Raw genomic sequence first — 16,111 nt, 5'->3', positions numbered from 1 at the left:
AATTTGATGTTGTCCCACTATGAGGATAGAAAGCTTCATACTGAGAAGATGAAAAGAAGACACTGCTGAGATTAGAACTCAGGATCTCCTGTTTACTACACTGGCACTTTAACCAACTAAGCCACAGCACCACAAGCTGGTGAGAACGGGAAAGCCAGGGAAGATTTAGTCACTAATCGATAATTTCAAGTGGTTAATTGAGCAAAACAACATTGAGCTTCAGTTCCATTCCACGCACAGCAGAAGCATTGAATAAGATGTCTCTCTCAGTCATGGCAATTAAGAAACCGAGTATTTTTTGAAGAGCATTCTCGAAAAGGACCATGACAAATTTGCAGAATTCGACAGAAGCTGCATCGAGAACAAGGGCTTGGGATTTGAAGTTCCATAATTAAATGATCCATCTTTTATCACAGCTGCAAATTGGGACTTGTTTTGCTTCCCAGTCATGAGACAGAATAGACAGATTGAAAGAATGCCACTGCAGTGCCAAAAGTAGAAACAAGTAGGAATGATTGATAAGTTGCTATTAAAATCCTTTGCACTGGTTCATTTCTGATAAGGTTTGTCCTAATCTAACTTTAGACAATAGATACTCTAGGAGATGAGATGAGGCCACACTGCCAAAAGCCTTTATACAATCTTCAGCAAAAACACCCTGACAGCTTAAAATCGTCATGAGATCTTACCTCCTAATTTAGACTTGGTCATGTAGACGAGGTGGCCGAGTGGTTAAGGCGATGGACTGCTAATCCATTGTGCTCTGCATGCATGGGTTCGAATCCCATCCTCGTCGGTATAATCTGCTTCTTCCCTTACACAAGATTGGCTTTCATTTTTAGGCAAAATGGTGTATACTTCAAGCATGAAAGTTGATTCTTTTCTCTTTCAAGAAAGCTGCTATAGTCCTATCGTCTGGTTTCTACATGTTCATGCAGGCAAGTTGGCTGTGTAGTTAAGATGATACATTAACAATGCAGTTAAGAGATTGAGCTATGCATGCATGGCTTTGAATTCAATCTGTCCTATTTCTTTTCTGATTCTTTTAAGTTTCCAGCTCAAGGTTTTATTTTCTGCCCAAGCAATGAATTCTTCAAACATGAAAGTTTAAATCTTCTACCATTCAAGAAGGCTGCTATCAAACTTTGCTTAGAGAGTCAGATACGTAAGGAGGAGGCATTTCAAAATAGTAAAATAAAATCCACTGGTTTTACTTTTTCATGCTTGATTCCATCTTTCTTCCTCTTTAGCACTTATAGCAGATTATTACTCCCACTATTGCACTATCACAGAGACTTAGCAAAGGCCAATTTGATGTTGTCCCACTATGAGGATAGAAAGCTTCATACTGAGAAGATGAAAAAAAGACACTGCTGAGATTTGAACTCAGGATCTCCTGTTTACTACACTGGCACTTTAACCAACTAAGCCACAGCACCACAAGCTGGTGAGGGCGGGAAAGCCAGGGAAGATTTAGTCACTAATCGATAATTTCAAGTGGTTAATTGAGCAAAACAACATTGAGCTTCAGTTCCATTCCACGCACAGCAGAAGCATTGAATAAGATGTCTCTCTCAGTCATGGCAATTAAGAAACCGAGTATTTTTTGAAGAGCATTCTCGAAAAGGACCATGACAAATTTGCAGAATTCGACAGAAGCTGCATCGAGAACAAGGGCTTGGGATTTGAAGTTCCATAATTAAATGATCCATCTTTTATCACAGCTGCAAATTGGGACTTGTTTTGCTTCCCAGTCATGAGACAGAATAGACAGATTGAAAGAATGCCACTGCAGTGCCAAAAGTAGAAACAAGTAGGAATGATTGATAAGTTGCTATTAAAATCCTTTGCACTGGTTCATTTCTGATAAGGTTTGTCCTAATCTAACTTTAGACAATAGATACTCTAGGAGATGAGATGAGGCCACACTGCCAAAAGCCTTTATACAATCTTCAGCAAAAACACCCTGACAGCTTAAAATCCTCATGAGATCTTACCTCCTAATTTAGACTTGGTCATGTAGACGAGGTGGCCGAGTGGTTAAGGCGATGGACTGCTAATCCATTGTGCTCTGCATGCATGGGTTCGAATCCCATCCTCGTCGGTATAATCTGCTTCTTCCCTTAGACAAAATTGGCTTTCATTTTTAGGCAAAATGGTGTATACTTCAAGCATGAAAGTTGATTCTTTTCTCTTTCAAGAAAGCTGCTATAGTCCTATCGTCTGGTTTCTACATGTTCATGCAGGCAAGTTGGCTGTGTAGTTAAGATGATACATTAACAATGCAGTTAAGAGATTGAGCTATGCATGCATGGCTTTGAATTCAATCTGTCCTATTTCTTTTCTGATTCTTTTAAGTTTCCAGCTCAAGGTTTTATTTTCTGCCCAAGCAATGAATTCTTCAAACATGAAAGTTTAAATCTTCTACCATTCAAGAAGGCTGCTCTCAAACTTTGCTTAGAGAGTCAGATACGTAAGGAGGAGGCATTTCAAAATAGTAAAATAAAATCCACTGGTTTTACTTTTTTCATGCTTGATTCCATCTTTCTTCCTCTTTAGCACTTATAGCAGATTCTTATTCCCACTATTGCACTATCACAGAGACTTAGCAAAGGCCAATTTGATGTTGTCCCACTATGAGGATAGAAAGCTTCATACTGAGAAGATGAAAAGAAGGCACTGCTGAGATTTGAACTCAGGATCTCCTGTTTACTAGACTGGCATTTTAACCAACTAAGCCACAGCACCACAAGCTGGTGAGGACAGGAAAGCCATGGAAGATGTAGTCACTAATCGATAATTTCAAGGGGTTAATTGAGCAAAACAACATTGAGCTTCAGTTCCATTCCACGCACTGCAGAAGCATTGAATAAGATGTCGCTCTCAGTCATGGCAATTAAGAAACCGAGTATTTTTTGAAGAGCATTCTCGAAAAGGACCATGACAAATTTGCAGAATTCGACAGAAGCTGCATCGAGAACAAGGGCTTGGGATTTGAAGTTCCATAATTAAATGATCCATCTTTTATCACAGCTGGAAATTGGGACTTGTTTTGCTTCCCAGTCATGAGACAGAATAGACAGATTGAAAGAATGCCACTGCAGTGCCAAAAGTAGAAACAATTAGGAATGATTGATAAGTTGCTATTAAAACCCTTTGCACTGGTTCATTTCTGATAAGGTTTGTCCTAATCTAACTTTAGACAATAGATACTCTAGGAGATGAGATGAGGCCACACTGCCAAAAGCCTTTATACAATCTTCAGCAAAAACACCCTGAGAGCTTAATTTCCTCATGAGATCTTACCTCCTAATTTAGACTTGGTCATGTAGACGATGTGGCCGAGTGGTTAAGGCGATGGACTGCTAATCTATTGTGCTCTGTATGCATGGGTTCAAATCCCATCCTTGTCGGTATAATCTGTTTCTTTCTGTTTGACAAGATTGGCTTTCATTTTTAGGCAAAATGGTGTATACTTCAAGCATGAAAGTTGATTCTTTTCTCTTTCAAGAAAGCTGCTATAGTCCTATCGTCTGGTTTCTACATGTTCATGCAGGCAAGTTGGCTGTGTAGTTAAGATGATACATTAACAATGCAGTTAAGAGATTGAGCTATGCATGCATGGCTTTGAATTCAATCTGTCCTATTTCTTTTCTGATTCTTTTAAGTTTCCAGCTCAAGGTTTTATTTTCTGCCCAAGCAATGAATTCTTCAAACATGAAAGTTTAAATCTTCTACCATTCAAGAAGGCTGCTATCAAACTTTGCTTAGAGAGTCAGATACGTAAGGAGGAGGCATTTCAAAATAGTAAAATAAAATCCACTGGTTTTACTTTTTTCATGCTCGATTCCATCTTTCTTCCTCTTTAGCACTTATAGCAGATTCTTACTCCCACTATTGCACTATCACAGAGACTTAGCAAAGGCCAATTTGATGTTGTCCCACTATGAGGATAGAAAGCTTCATACTGAGAAGATGAAAAGAAGACACTGCTGAGATTTGAACTCAGGATCTCCTGTTTACTACACTGGCACTTTAACCAACTAAGCCACAGCACTACAAGCTGGTGAGGACGGGAAAGCCAGGGAAGATTTAGTCACTAATCGATAATTTCAAGTGGTTAATTGAGCAAAACAACATTGAGCTTCAGTTCCATTCCACGCACAGCAGAAGCATTGAGTAAGATGTCGCTCTCAGTCATGGTAATTAAGAAACCGAGTATTTTTTGAAGAGCATTCTCGAAAAGGACCATGACAAATTTGCAGAATTCGACAGAAGCTGAATCGAGAACAAGGGCTTGGGATTTGAAGTTCCATAATTAAATGATCCATCTTTTATCACAGCTGGAAATTGGGACTTGTTTTGCTTCCCAGTCATGAGACAGAATAGACAGATTGAAAGAATGCCACTGCAGTGCCAAAAGTAGAAACAATTAGGAATGATTGATAAGTTGCTATTAAAACCCTTTGCACTGGTTCATTTCTGATAAGGTTTGTCCTAATCTAACTTTAGACAATAGATACTCTAGGAGATGAGATGAGGCCACACTGCCAAAAGCCTTTATACAATCTTCAGCAAAAACACGCTGACAGCTTAAATTCCTCATGAGATCTTACCTCCTAATTGAGACTTTGTTATGTAGATGATGTGGCCGAGTGGTTAAGGCGATGGACTGCTAATCTATTGTCCTCTGTATGCATGGGTTCGAATCCCATCCTTGTCGGTATAATCTGTTTCTTTCCGTTTGACAAGATTGGCTTTCATTTTTAGGCAAAATGGTGTATACTTCAAGCATGAAAGTTGATTCTTTTCTCTTTCAAGAAAGCTGCTATAGTCCTATCGTCTGGTTTCTACATGTTCATGCAGGCAAGTTGGCTGTGTAGTTAAGATGATACATTAACAATGCAGTTAAGAGATTGAGCTATGCATGCATGGCTTTGAATTCAATCTGTCCTATTTCTTTTCTGATTCTTTTAAGTTTCCAGCTCAAGGTTTTATTTTCTGCCCAAGCAATGAATTCTTCAAACATGAAAGTTTAAATCTTCTACCATTCAAGAAGGCTGCTATCAAACTTTGCTTAGAGAGTCAGATACGTAAGGAGGAGGCATTTCAAAATAGTAAAATAAAATCCACTGGTTTTACTTTTTTCATGCTTGATTCCATCTTTCTTCATCTTTAGCACTTATAGCAGATTCTTACTCCCACTATTGCACTATCACAGAGACTTAGCAAAAGCCAATTTGATGTTGTCCCACTATGAGGATAGAAAGCTTCATACTGAGAAGATGAAAAGAAGGCACTGCTGAGATTTGAACTCAGGATCTCCTGTTTACTACACTGGCACTTTAACCAACTAAGCCACAGCACTACAAGCTGGTGAAGACGGGAAAACCAGGGAAGATTTAGTCACTAATCGATAATTTCAAGTGGTTAATTGAGCAAAACAACATTGAGCTTCAGTTCCATTCCACGCACAGCAGAAGCATTGAATAAGATGTCGCTCTCAGTCATGGCAATTAAGAAACCGAGTATTTTTTGAAGAGCATTCTCGAAAAGGACCATGACAAATTTGCAGAATTCGACAGAAGCTGCATCGAGAACAAGGGCTTGGGATTTGAAGTTCCATAATTAAATGATCCATCTTTTATCACAGCTGGAAATTGGGACTTGTTTTGCTTCCCAGTCATGAGACAGAATAGACAGATTGAAAGAATGCCACTGCAGTGCCAAAAGTAGAAACAATTAGGAATGATTGATAAGTTGCTATTAAAACCCTTTGCACTGGTTCATTTCTGATAAGGTTTGTCCTAATCTAACTTTAGACAATAGATACTCTAGGAGATGAGATGAGGCTACACTGCCAAAAGCCTTTATACAATCTTCAGCAAAAACACCCTGACAGCTTAAATTCCTCATGAGATCTTACCTCCTAATTTAGACTTGGTTATGTAGATGATGTGGCCGAGTGGTTAAGGCGATGGACTGCTAATCTATTGTCCTCTGTATGCATGAGTTCGAATCCCATCCTCGTCGGTATAATCTGTTTCTTTCCGTTTGACAAGATTGGCTTTCATTTTTAGGCAAAATGGTGTATACTTCAAGCATGAAAGTTGATTCTTTTCTCTTTCAAGAAAGCTGCTATAGTCCTATCGTCTGGTTTCTACATGTTCATGCAGGCAAGTTGGCTGTGTAGTTAAGATGATACATTAACAATGCAGTTAAGAGATTGAGCTATGCATGCATGGCTTTGAATTCAATCTGTCCTATTTCTTTTCTGATTCTTTTAAGTTTCCAGCTCAAGGTTTTATTTTCTGCCCAAGCAATGAATTCTTCAAACATGAAAGTTTAAATCTTCTACCATTCAAGAAGGCTGCTATCAAACTTTGCTTAGAGAGTCAGATACGTAAGGAGGAGGCATTTCAAAATAGTAAAATAAAATCCACTGGTTTTACTTTTTTCATGCTTGATTCCATCTTTCTTCCTCTTTAGCACTTATAGCAGATTCTTACTCCCACTATTGCACTATCACAGAGACTTAGCAAAAGCCAATTTGATGTTGTCCCACTATGAGGATACAAAGCTTCATACTGAGAAGATGAAAAGAAGGCACTGCTGAGATTTGAACTCAGGATCTCCTGTTTACTACACTGGCACTTTAACCAACTAAGCCACAGCACTACAAGCTGGTGAAGACGGGAAAGCCAGGGAAGATTTAGTCACTAATCGATAATTTCAAGTGGTTAATTGAGCAAAACAACATTGAGCTTCAGTTCCATTCCACGCACAGCAGAAGCATTGAATAAGATGTCGCTCTCAGTCATGGCAATTAAGAAACCGAGTATTTTTTGAAGAGCATTCTCGAAAAGGACCATGACAAATTTGCAGAATTCGACAGAAGCTGCATCGAGAACAAGGGCTTGGGATTTGAAGTTCCATAATTAAATGATCCATCTTTTATCACAGCTGGAAATTGGGACTTGTTTTGCTTCCCAGTCATGAGACAGAATAGACAGATTGAAAGAATGCCACTGCAGTGCCAAAAGTAGAAACAATTAGGAATGATTGATAAGTTGCTATTAAAACCCTTTGCACTGGTTCATTTCTGATAAGGTTTGTCCTAATCTAACTTTAGACAATAGATACTCTAGGAGATGAGATGAGGCCACACTGCCAAAAGCCTTTATACAATCTTCAGCAAAAACACCCTGACAGCTTAAAATCCTCATGAGATCTTACCTCCTAATTTAGACTTGGTCATGTAGACGAGGTGGCCGAGTGGTTAAGGCGATGGACTGCTAATCCATTGTGCTCTGCATGCATGGGTTCGAATCCCATCCTCATCGGTATAATCTGCTTCTTCCCTTAGACAAGATTGGCTTTCATTTTTAGGCAAAATGGTGTATACTTCAAGCATGAAAGTTGATTCTTTTCTCTTTTAAGAAAGCTGCTATAGTCCTATCGTCTGTTTTCTACATGTTCATGCAGGCAAGTTGGCTGTGTAGTTAAGATGATACATTAACAATGCAGTTAAGAGATTGAGCTATGCATGCATGGCTTTGAATTCAATCTGTCCTATTTCTTTTCTGATTCTTTTAAGTTTCCAGCTCAAGGTTTTATTTTCTGCCCAAGCAATGAATTCTTCAAACATGAAAGTTTAAATCTTCTACCATTCAAGAAGGCTGCTATCAAACTTTGCTTAGAGAGTCAGATACGTAAGGAGGAGGCATTTCAAAATAGTAAAATAAAATCCACTGGTTTTACTTTTTTCATGCTTGATTCCATCTTTCTTCCTCTTTAGCACTTATAGCAGATTCTTACTCCCACTATTGCACTATCACAGAGACTTAGCAAAGGCCAATTTCATGTTGTCCCACTATGAGGATAGAAAGCTTCATAGTGAGAAGATGAAAAGAAGACACTGCTGAGATTTGAACTCAGAATCTCCTGTTTACTACACTGGCACTTTAACCAACTAAGCCACAGCACTACAAGCTGGTGAGGACGGGAAAGCCAGGGAAGATTTAGTCACTAATCGATAATTTCAAGTGGTTAATTGAGCAAAACAACATTGAGCTTCAGTTCCATTCCACGCACAGCAGAAGCATTGAATAAGATGTCTCTCTCAGTCATGGCAATTAAGAAACCGAGTATTTTTTGAAGAGCATTCTCGAAAAGGACCATGACAAATTTGCAGAATTCGACAGAAGCTGCATCGAGAACAAGGGCTTGGGATTTGACGTTCCATAATTAAATGATCCATCTTTTATCACAGCTGCAAATTGGGACTTGTTTTGCTTCCCAGTCATGAGACAGAATAGACAGATTGAAAGAATGCTACTGCAGTGCCAAAAGTAGAAACAAGTAGGAATGATTGATAAGTTGCTATTAAAATCCTTTGCACTGGTTCATTTCTGATAAGGTTTGTCCTAATCTAACTTTAGACAATAGATACTCTAGGAGATGAGATGAGGCCACACTGCCAAAAGCCTTTATACAATCTTCAGCAAAATCACCCTGACAGGTTAAAATCCTCATGAGACCTTACCTCCTAATTTGGACTTGGTCATGTAGACGAGGTGGCCGAGTGGTTAAGGCGATGGACTGCTAATCCATTGTGCTCTGCATGCATGGGTTCGAATCCCATCCTCGTTGGTATAATCTGTTTCTTTCCCTTTGACAAGATTGGCTTTCATTTTTAGGCAAAATGGTGTATACTTCAAGCATGAAAGTTGATTCTTTTCTCTTTCAAGAAAGCTGCTATAGTCCTATCGTCTGGTTTCTACATGTTCATGCAGGCAAGTTGGCTGTGTAGTTAAGATGATACATTAACAATGCAGTTAAGAGATTGAGCTATGCATGCATGGCTTTGAATTCAATCTGTCCTATTTCTTTTCTGATTCTTTTAAGTTTCCAGCTCAAGGTTTTATTTTCTGCCCAAGCAATGAATTCTTCAAACATGAAAGTTTAAATCTTCTACCATTCAAGAAGGCTGCTATCAAACTTTGCTTAGAGAGTCAGATACGTAAGGAGGAGGCATTTCAAAATAGTAAAATAAAATCCACTGGTTTTACTTTTTCATGCTTGATTCCATCTTTCTTCCTCTTTAGCACTTATAGCAGATTCTTACTCCCACTATTGCACTATCACAGAGACTTAGCAAAGGCCAATTTGATGTTGTCCCACTATGAGGATAGAAAGCTTCATACTGAGAAGATGAAAAGAAGACACTGCTGAGATTTGAACTCAGGATCTCCTGTTTACTACACTGACACTTTAACCAACTAAGCCACAGCACCAAAAGCTGGTGAGGGCGGGAAAGCCAGGGAAGATTTAGTCACTAATCGATAATTTCAAGTGGTTAATTGAGCAAAACAACATTGAGCTTCAGTTCCATTCCACGCACAGCAGAAGCATTGAATAAGATGTCTCTCTCAGTCATGGCAATTAAGAAACCGAGTATTTTTTGAAGAGCATTCTCGAAAAGGACCATGACAAATTTGCAGAATTCGACAGAAGCTGCATCGAGAACAAGGGCTTGGGATTTGAAGTTCCATAATTAAATGATCCATCTTTTATCACAGCTGCAAATTGGGACTTGTTTTGATTCCCAGTCATGAGACAGAATAGACAGATTGAAAGAATGCCACTGCAGTGCCAAAAGTAGAAACAAGTAGGAATGATTGATAAGTTGCTATTAAAATCCTTTTCACTGGTTCATTTCTGATAAGGTTTGTCCTAATCTAACTTTAGACAATAGATACTCTAGGAGATGAGATGAGGCCACACTGCCAAAAGCCTTTATACAATCTTCAGCAAAAACACCCTGACAGCTTAAAATCCTCATGAGATCTTACCTCCTAATTTAGACTTGGTCATGTAGACGAGGTGGCCGAGTGGTTAAGGCGATGGACTGCTAATCCATTGTGCTCTGCATGCATGGGTTTGAATCCCATCCTCGTCGGTATAATCTGCTTCTTCCCTTAGACAAGATTGGCTTTCATTTTTAGGCAAAATGGTGTATACTTCAAGCATGAAAGTTGATTCTTTTCTCTTTCAAGAAAGCTGCTATAGTCCTATCGTCTGTTTTCTACATGTTCATGCAGGCAAGTTGGCTGTGTAGTTAAGATGATACATTAACAATGCAGTTAAGAGATTGAGCTATGCATGCATGGCTTTGAATTCAATCTGTCCTATTTCTTTTCTGATTCTTTTAAGTTTCCAGCTCAAGGTTTTATTTTCTGCCCAAGCAATGAATTCTTCAAACATGAAAGTTTAAATCTTCTACCATTCAAGAAGGCTGCTATCAAACTTTGCTTAGAGAGTCAGATACGTAAGGAGGAGGCATTTCAAAATAGTAAAATAAAATCCACTGGTTTTACTTTTTTCATGCTTGATTCCATCTTTCTTCCTCTTTAGCACTTATAGCAGATTCTTACTCCCACTATTGCACTATCACAGAGACTTAGCAAAGGCCAATTTCATGTTGTCCCACTATGAGGATAGAAAGCTTCATACTGAGAAGATGAAAAGAAGGCACTGCTGAGATTTGAACTCAGGATCTCCTGTTTACTACACTGGCACTTTAACCAACTAAGCCACAGCACTACAAGCTGGTGAGGACGGGAAAGCCAGGGAAGATTTAGTCACTAATCGATAATTTCAAGTGGTTAATTGAGCAAAACAACATTGAGCTTCAGTTCCATTCCACGCACAGCAGAAGCATTGAATAAGATGTCGCTCTCAGTCATGGCAATTAAGAAACCGAGTATTTTTTGAAGAGCATTCTCGAAAAGGACCATGACAAATTTGCAGAATTCGACAGAAGCTGCATCGAGAACAAGGGCTTGGGATTTGAAGTTCCATAATTAAATGATCCATCTTTTATCACAGCTGCAAATTGGGACTTGTTTTGCTTCCCAGTCATGAGACAGAATAGACAGATTGAAAGAATGCCACTGCAGTGCCAAAAGTAGAAACAATTAGGAATGATTGATAAGTTGCTATTAAAACCCTTTGCACTGGTTCATTTCTGATAAGGTTTGTCCTAATCTAACTTTAGACAATAGATACTCTAGGAGATGAGATGAGGCCACACTGCCAAAAGCCTTTATACAATCTTCAGCAAAAACACCCTGACAGCTTAAATTCCTCATGAGATCTTACCTCCTAATTTAGACTTGGTCATGTAGACGATGTGGCCGAGTGGTTAAGGTGATGGACTGCTAATCTATTGTCCTCTGTATGCATGGGTTTGAATCCCATCCTCGTCGGTATAATCTGTTTCTTTCCGTTTGACAAGATTGGCTTTCATTTTTAGGCAAAATGGTGTATACTTCAAGCATGAAAGTTGATTCTTTTCTCTTTCAAGAAAGCTGCTATAGTCCTATCGTCTGTTTTCTACATGTTCATGCAGGCAAGTTGGCTGTGTAGTTAAGATGATACATTAACAATGCAGTTAAGAGATTGAGCTATGCATGCATGGCTTTGAATTCAATCTGTCCTATTTCTTTTCTGATTCTTTTAAGTTTCCAGCTCAAGGTTTTATTTTCTGCCCAAGCAATGAATTCTTCAAACATGAAAGTTTAAATCTTCTACCATTCAAGAAGGCTGCTATCAAACTTTGCTTAGAGAGTCAGATACGTAAGGAGGAGGCATTTCAAAATAGTAAAATAAAATCCACTGGTTTTACTTTTTTCATGCTTGATTCCATCTTTCTTCCTCTTTAGCACTTATAGCAGATTCTTACTCCCACTATTGCACTATCACAGAGACTTAGCAAAGGCCAATTTGATGTTGTCCCACTATGAGGATAGAAAGCTTCATACTGAGAAGATGAAAAGAAGGCACTGCTGAGATTTGAACTCAGGATCTCCTGTTTACTACACTGGCACTTTAACCAACTAAGCCACAGCACTACAAGCTGGTGAGGACGGGAAAGCCAGGGAAGATTTAGTCACTAATCGATAATTTCAAGTGGTTAATTGAGCAAAACAACATTGAGCTTCAGTTCCATTCCACGCACAGCAGAAGCATTGAATAAGATGTCGCTCTCAGTCATGGCAATTAAGAAACCGAGTATTTTTTGAAGAGCATTCTCGAAAAGGACCATGACAAATTTGCAGAATTCGACAGAAGCTGCATCGAGAACAAGGGCTTGGGATTTGAAGTTCCATAATTAAATGATCCATCTTTTATCACAGCTGCAAATTGGGACTTGTTTTGCTTCCCAGTCATGAGACAGAATAGACAGATTGAAAGAATGCCACTGCAGTGCCAAAAGTAGAAACAATTAGGAATGATTGATAAGTTGCTATTAAAACCCTTTGCACTGGTTCATTTCTGATAAGGTTTGTCCTAATCTAACTTTAGACAATAGATACTCTAGGAGATGAGATGAGGCCACACTGCCAAAAGCCTTTATACAATCTTCAGCAAAAACACTCTGACAGCTTAAATTCCTCATGAGATCTTACCTCCTAATTTAGACTTGCTCATGTAGACGATGTGGCCGAGTGGTTAAGGCGATGGACTGCTAATCCATTGTGCTCTGTATGCATGGGTTAAAATCCCATCCTCGTCGGTATAATCTGTTTCTTTCCCTTTGACAAGATTGGCTTTCATTTTTAGGCAAAATGGTGTATACTTCAAGCATGAAAGTTGATTCTTTTCTCTTTCAAGAAAGCTGCTATAGTCCTATCGTCTGTTTTCTACATGTTCATGCAGGCAAGTTGGCTGTGTAGTTAAGATGATACATTAACAATGCAGTTAAGAGATTGAGCTATGCATGCATGGCTTTGAATTCAATCTGTCCTATTTCTTTTCTGATTCTTTTAAGTTTCCAGCTCAAGGTTTTATTTTCTGCCCAAGCAATGAATTCTTCAAACATGAAAGTTTAAATCTTCTACCATTCAAGAAGGCTGCTATCAAACTTTGCTTAGAGAGTCAGATACGTAAGGAGGAGGCATTTCAAAATAGTAAAATAAAATCCACTGGTTTTACTTTTTTCATGCTTGATTCCATCTTTCTTCCTCTTTAGCACTTATAGCAGATTCTTACTCCCACTATTGCACTATCACAGAGACTTAGCAAAGGCCAATTTGATGTTGTCCCACTATGAGGATAGAAAGCTTCATACTGAGAAGATGAAAAGAAGACACTGCTGAGATTTGAACTCAGGATCTCCTGTTTACTACACTGACACTTTAACCAACTAAGCCACAGCACCAAAAGCTGGTGAGGGCGGGAAAGCCAGGGAAGATTTAGTCACTAATCGATAATTTCAAGTGGTTAATTGAGCAAAACAACATTGAGCTTCAGTTCCATTCCACGCACAGCAGAAGCATTGAATAAGATGTCTCTCTCAGTCATGGCAATTAAGAAACCGAGTATTTTTTGAAGAGCATTCTCGAAAAGGACCATGACAAATTTGCAGAATTCGACAGAAGCTGCATCGAGAACAAGGGCTTGGGATTTGAAGTTCCATAATTAAATGATCCATCTTTTATCACAGCTGCAAATTGGGACTTGTTTTGATTCCCAGTCATGAGACAGAATAGACAGATTGAAAGAATGCCACTGCAGTGCCAAAAGTAGAAACAAGTAGGAATGATTGATAAGTTGCTATTAAAATCCTTTTCACTGGTTCATTTCTGATAAGGTTTGTCCTAATCTAACTTTAGACAATAGATACTCTAGGAGATGAGATGAGGCCACACTGCCAAAAGCCTTTATACAATCTTCAGCAAAAACACCCTGACAGCTTAAAATCCTCATGAGATCTTACCTCCTAATTTAGACTTGGTCATGTAGACGAGGTGGCCGAGTGGTTAAGGCGATGGACTGCTAATCCATTGTGCTCTGCATGCATGGGTTTGAATCCCATCCTCGTCGGTATAATCTGCTTCTTCCCTTAGACAAGATTGGCTTTCATTTTTAGGCAAAATGGTGTATACTTCAAGCATGAAAGTTGATTCTTTTCTCTTTCAAGAAAGCTGCTATAGTCCTATCGTCTGTTTTCTACATGTTCATGCAGGCAAGTTGGCTGTGTAGTTAAGATGATACATTAACAATGCAGTTAAGAGATTGAGCTATGCATGCATGGCTTTGAATTCAATCTGTCCTATTTCTTTTCTGATTCTTTTAAGTTTCCAGCTCAAGGTTTTATTTTCTGCCCAAGCAATGAATTCTTCAAACATGAAAGTTTAAATCTTCTACCATTCAAGAAGGCTGCTATCAAACTTTGCTTAGAGAGTCAGATACGTAAGGAGGAGGCATTTCAAAATAGTAAAATAAAATCCACTGGTTTTACTTTTTTCATGCTTGATTCCATCTTTCTTCCTCTTTAGCACTTATAGCAGATTCTTACTCCCACTATTGCACTATCACAGAGACTTAGCAAAGGCCAATTTCATGTTGTCCCACTATGAGGATAGAAAGCTTCATACTGAGAAGATGAAAAGAAGGCACTGCTGAGATTTGAACTCAGGATCTCCTGTTTACTACACTGGCACTTTAATCAACTAAGCCACAGCACTACAAGCTGGTGAGGACGGGAAAGCCAGGGAAGATTTAGTCACTAATCGATAATTTCAAGTGGTTAATTGAGCAAAACAACATTGAGCTTCAGTTCCATTCCACGCACAGCAGAAGCATTGAATAAGATGTCGCTCTCAGTCATGGCAATTAAGAAACCGAATATTTTTTGAAGAGCATTCTCGAAAAGGACCATGACAAATTTGCAGAATTCGACAGAAGCTGCATCGAGAACAAGGGCTTGGGATTTGAAGTTCCATAATTAAATGATCCATCTTTTATCACAGCTGCAAATTGGGACTTGTTTTGCTTCCCAGTCATGAGACAGAATAGACAGATTGAAAGAATGCCACTGCAGTGCCAAAAGTAGAAACAATTAGGAATGATTGATAAGTTGCTATTAAAACCCTTTGCACTGGTTCATTTCTGATAAGGTTTGTCCTAATCTAACTTTAGACAATAGATACTCTAGGAGATGAGATGAGGCCACACTGCCAAAAGCCTTTATACAATCTTCAGCAAAAACACCCTGACAGCTTAAATTCCTCATGAGATCTTACCTCCTAATTTAGACTTGGTCATGTAGACGATGTGGCCGAGTGGTTAAGGCGATGGACTGCTAATCTATTGTCCTCTGTATGCATGGGTTTGAATCCCATCCTCGTCGGTATAATCTGTTTCTTTCCGTTTGACAAGATTGGCTTTCATTTTTAGGCAAAATGGTGTATACTTCAAGCATGAAAGTTGATTCTTTTCTCTTTCAAGAAAGCTGCTATAGTCCTATCGTCTGTTTTCTACATGTTCATGCAGGCAAGTTGGCTGTGTAGTTAAGATGATACATTAACAATGCAGTTAAGAGATTGAGCTATGCATGCATGGCTTTGAATTCAATCTGTCCTATTTCTTTTCTGATTCTTTTAAGTTTCCAGCTCAAGGTTTTATTTTCTGCCCAAGCAATGAATTCTTCAAACATGAAAGTTTAAATCTTCTACCATTCAAGAAGGCTGCTATCAAACTTTGCTTAGAGAGTCAGATACGTAAGGAGGAGGCATTTCAAAATAGTAAAATAAAATCCACTGGTTTTACTTTTTTCATGCTTGATTCCATCTTTCTTCCTCTTTAGCACTTATAGCAGATTCTTACTCCCACTATTGCACTATCACAGAGACTTAGCAAAGGCCAATTTGATGTTGTCCCACTATGAGGATAGAAAGCTTCATACTGAGAAGATGAAAAGAAGGCACTGCTGAGATTTGAACTCAGGATCTCCTGTTTACTACACTGGCACTTTAACCAACTAAGCCACAGCACTACAAGCTGGTGAGGACGGGAAAGCCAGGGAAGATTTAGTCACTAATCGATAATTTCAAGTGGTTAATTGAGCAAAACAACATTGAGCTTCAGTTCCATTCCACGCACAGCAGAAGCATTGAATAAGATGTCGCTCTCAGTCATGGCAATTAAGAAACCGAGTATTTTTTGAAGAGCATTCTCGAAAAGGACCATGACAAATTTGCAGAATTCGACAGAAGCTGCATCGAGAACAAGGGCTTGGGATTTGAAGTTCCATAATTAAATG

At 38.8% G+C, this 16,111-nt stretch overlaps 7 non-coding genes across 7 annotated transcripts; 6 read left to right on the top strand and 1 right to left on the bottom strand.

Moving 5' to 3' along the window:
* Positions 1 to 714: 714 nt before the first annotated feature.
* On the top strand, positions 715 to 796 carry TRNAS-GCU (transfer RNA serine (anticodon GCU)). The gene has a single exon. It is a non-coding gene; the product is annotated as a tRNA-Ser (tRNA).
* Positions 797 to 2,022: 1,226 nt separating this feature from the next.
* Positions 2,023 to 2,104, top strand: TRNAS-GCU (transfer RNA serine (anticodon GCU)). The gene has a single exon. It is a non-coding gene; the product is annotated as a tRNA-Ser (tRNA).
* A 570-nt stretch (positions 2,105 to 2,674) lies between these two features.
* TRNAT-AGU (transfer RNA threonine (anticodon AGU)) lies at positions 2,675 to 2,748 on the bottom strand. The gene has a single exon. It is a non-coding gene; the product is annotated as a tRNA-Thr (tRNA).
* Positions 2,749 to 7,261: 4,513 nt separating this feature from the next.
* Positions 7,262 to 7,343, top strand: TRNAS-GCU (transfer RNA serine (anticodon GCU)). The gene has a single exon. It is a non-coding gene; the product is annotated as a tRNA-Ser (tRNA).
* Positions 7,344 to 8,570: 1,227 nt separating this feature from the next.
* Positions 8,571 to 8,652, top strand: TRNAS-GCU (transfer RNA serine (anticodon GCU)). Its single transcript has one exon. It is a non-coding gene; the product is annotated as a tRNA-Ser (tRNA).
* A 1,227-nt stretch (positions 8,653 to 9,879) lies between these two features.
* Positions 9,880 to 9,961, top strand: TRNAS-GCU (transfer RNA serine (anticodon GCU)). The gene has a single exon. It is a non-coding gene; the product is annotated as a tRNA-Ser (tRNA).
* Positions 9,962 to 13,808: 3,847 nt separating this feature from the next.
* On the top strand, positions 13,809 to 13,890 carry TRNAS-GCU (transfer RNA serine (anticodon GCU)). Its single transcript has one exon. It is a non-coding gene; the product is annotated as a tRNA-Ser (tRNA).
* The last annotated feature ends 2,221 nt before the right edge of the window (positions 13,891 to 16,111 follow it).

Source organism: Phyllobates terribilis, unplaced genomic scaffold, assembly GCF_046119375.1.
Source record: "Phyllobates terribilis strain yellow unplaced genomic scaffold, ASM4611937v1 Scaffold_9__5_contigs__length_417890890, whole genome shotgun sequence".
Taxonomy (NCBI): domain Eukaryota; kingdom Metazoa; phylum Chordata; class Amphibia; order Anura; family Dendrobatidae; genus Phyllobates; species Phyllobates terribilis.
The sequence above is the reverse complement of the archived record's forward strand: the minus strand, read 5'-3'. Positions and strand labels throughout refer to the sequence as shown.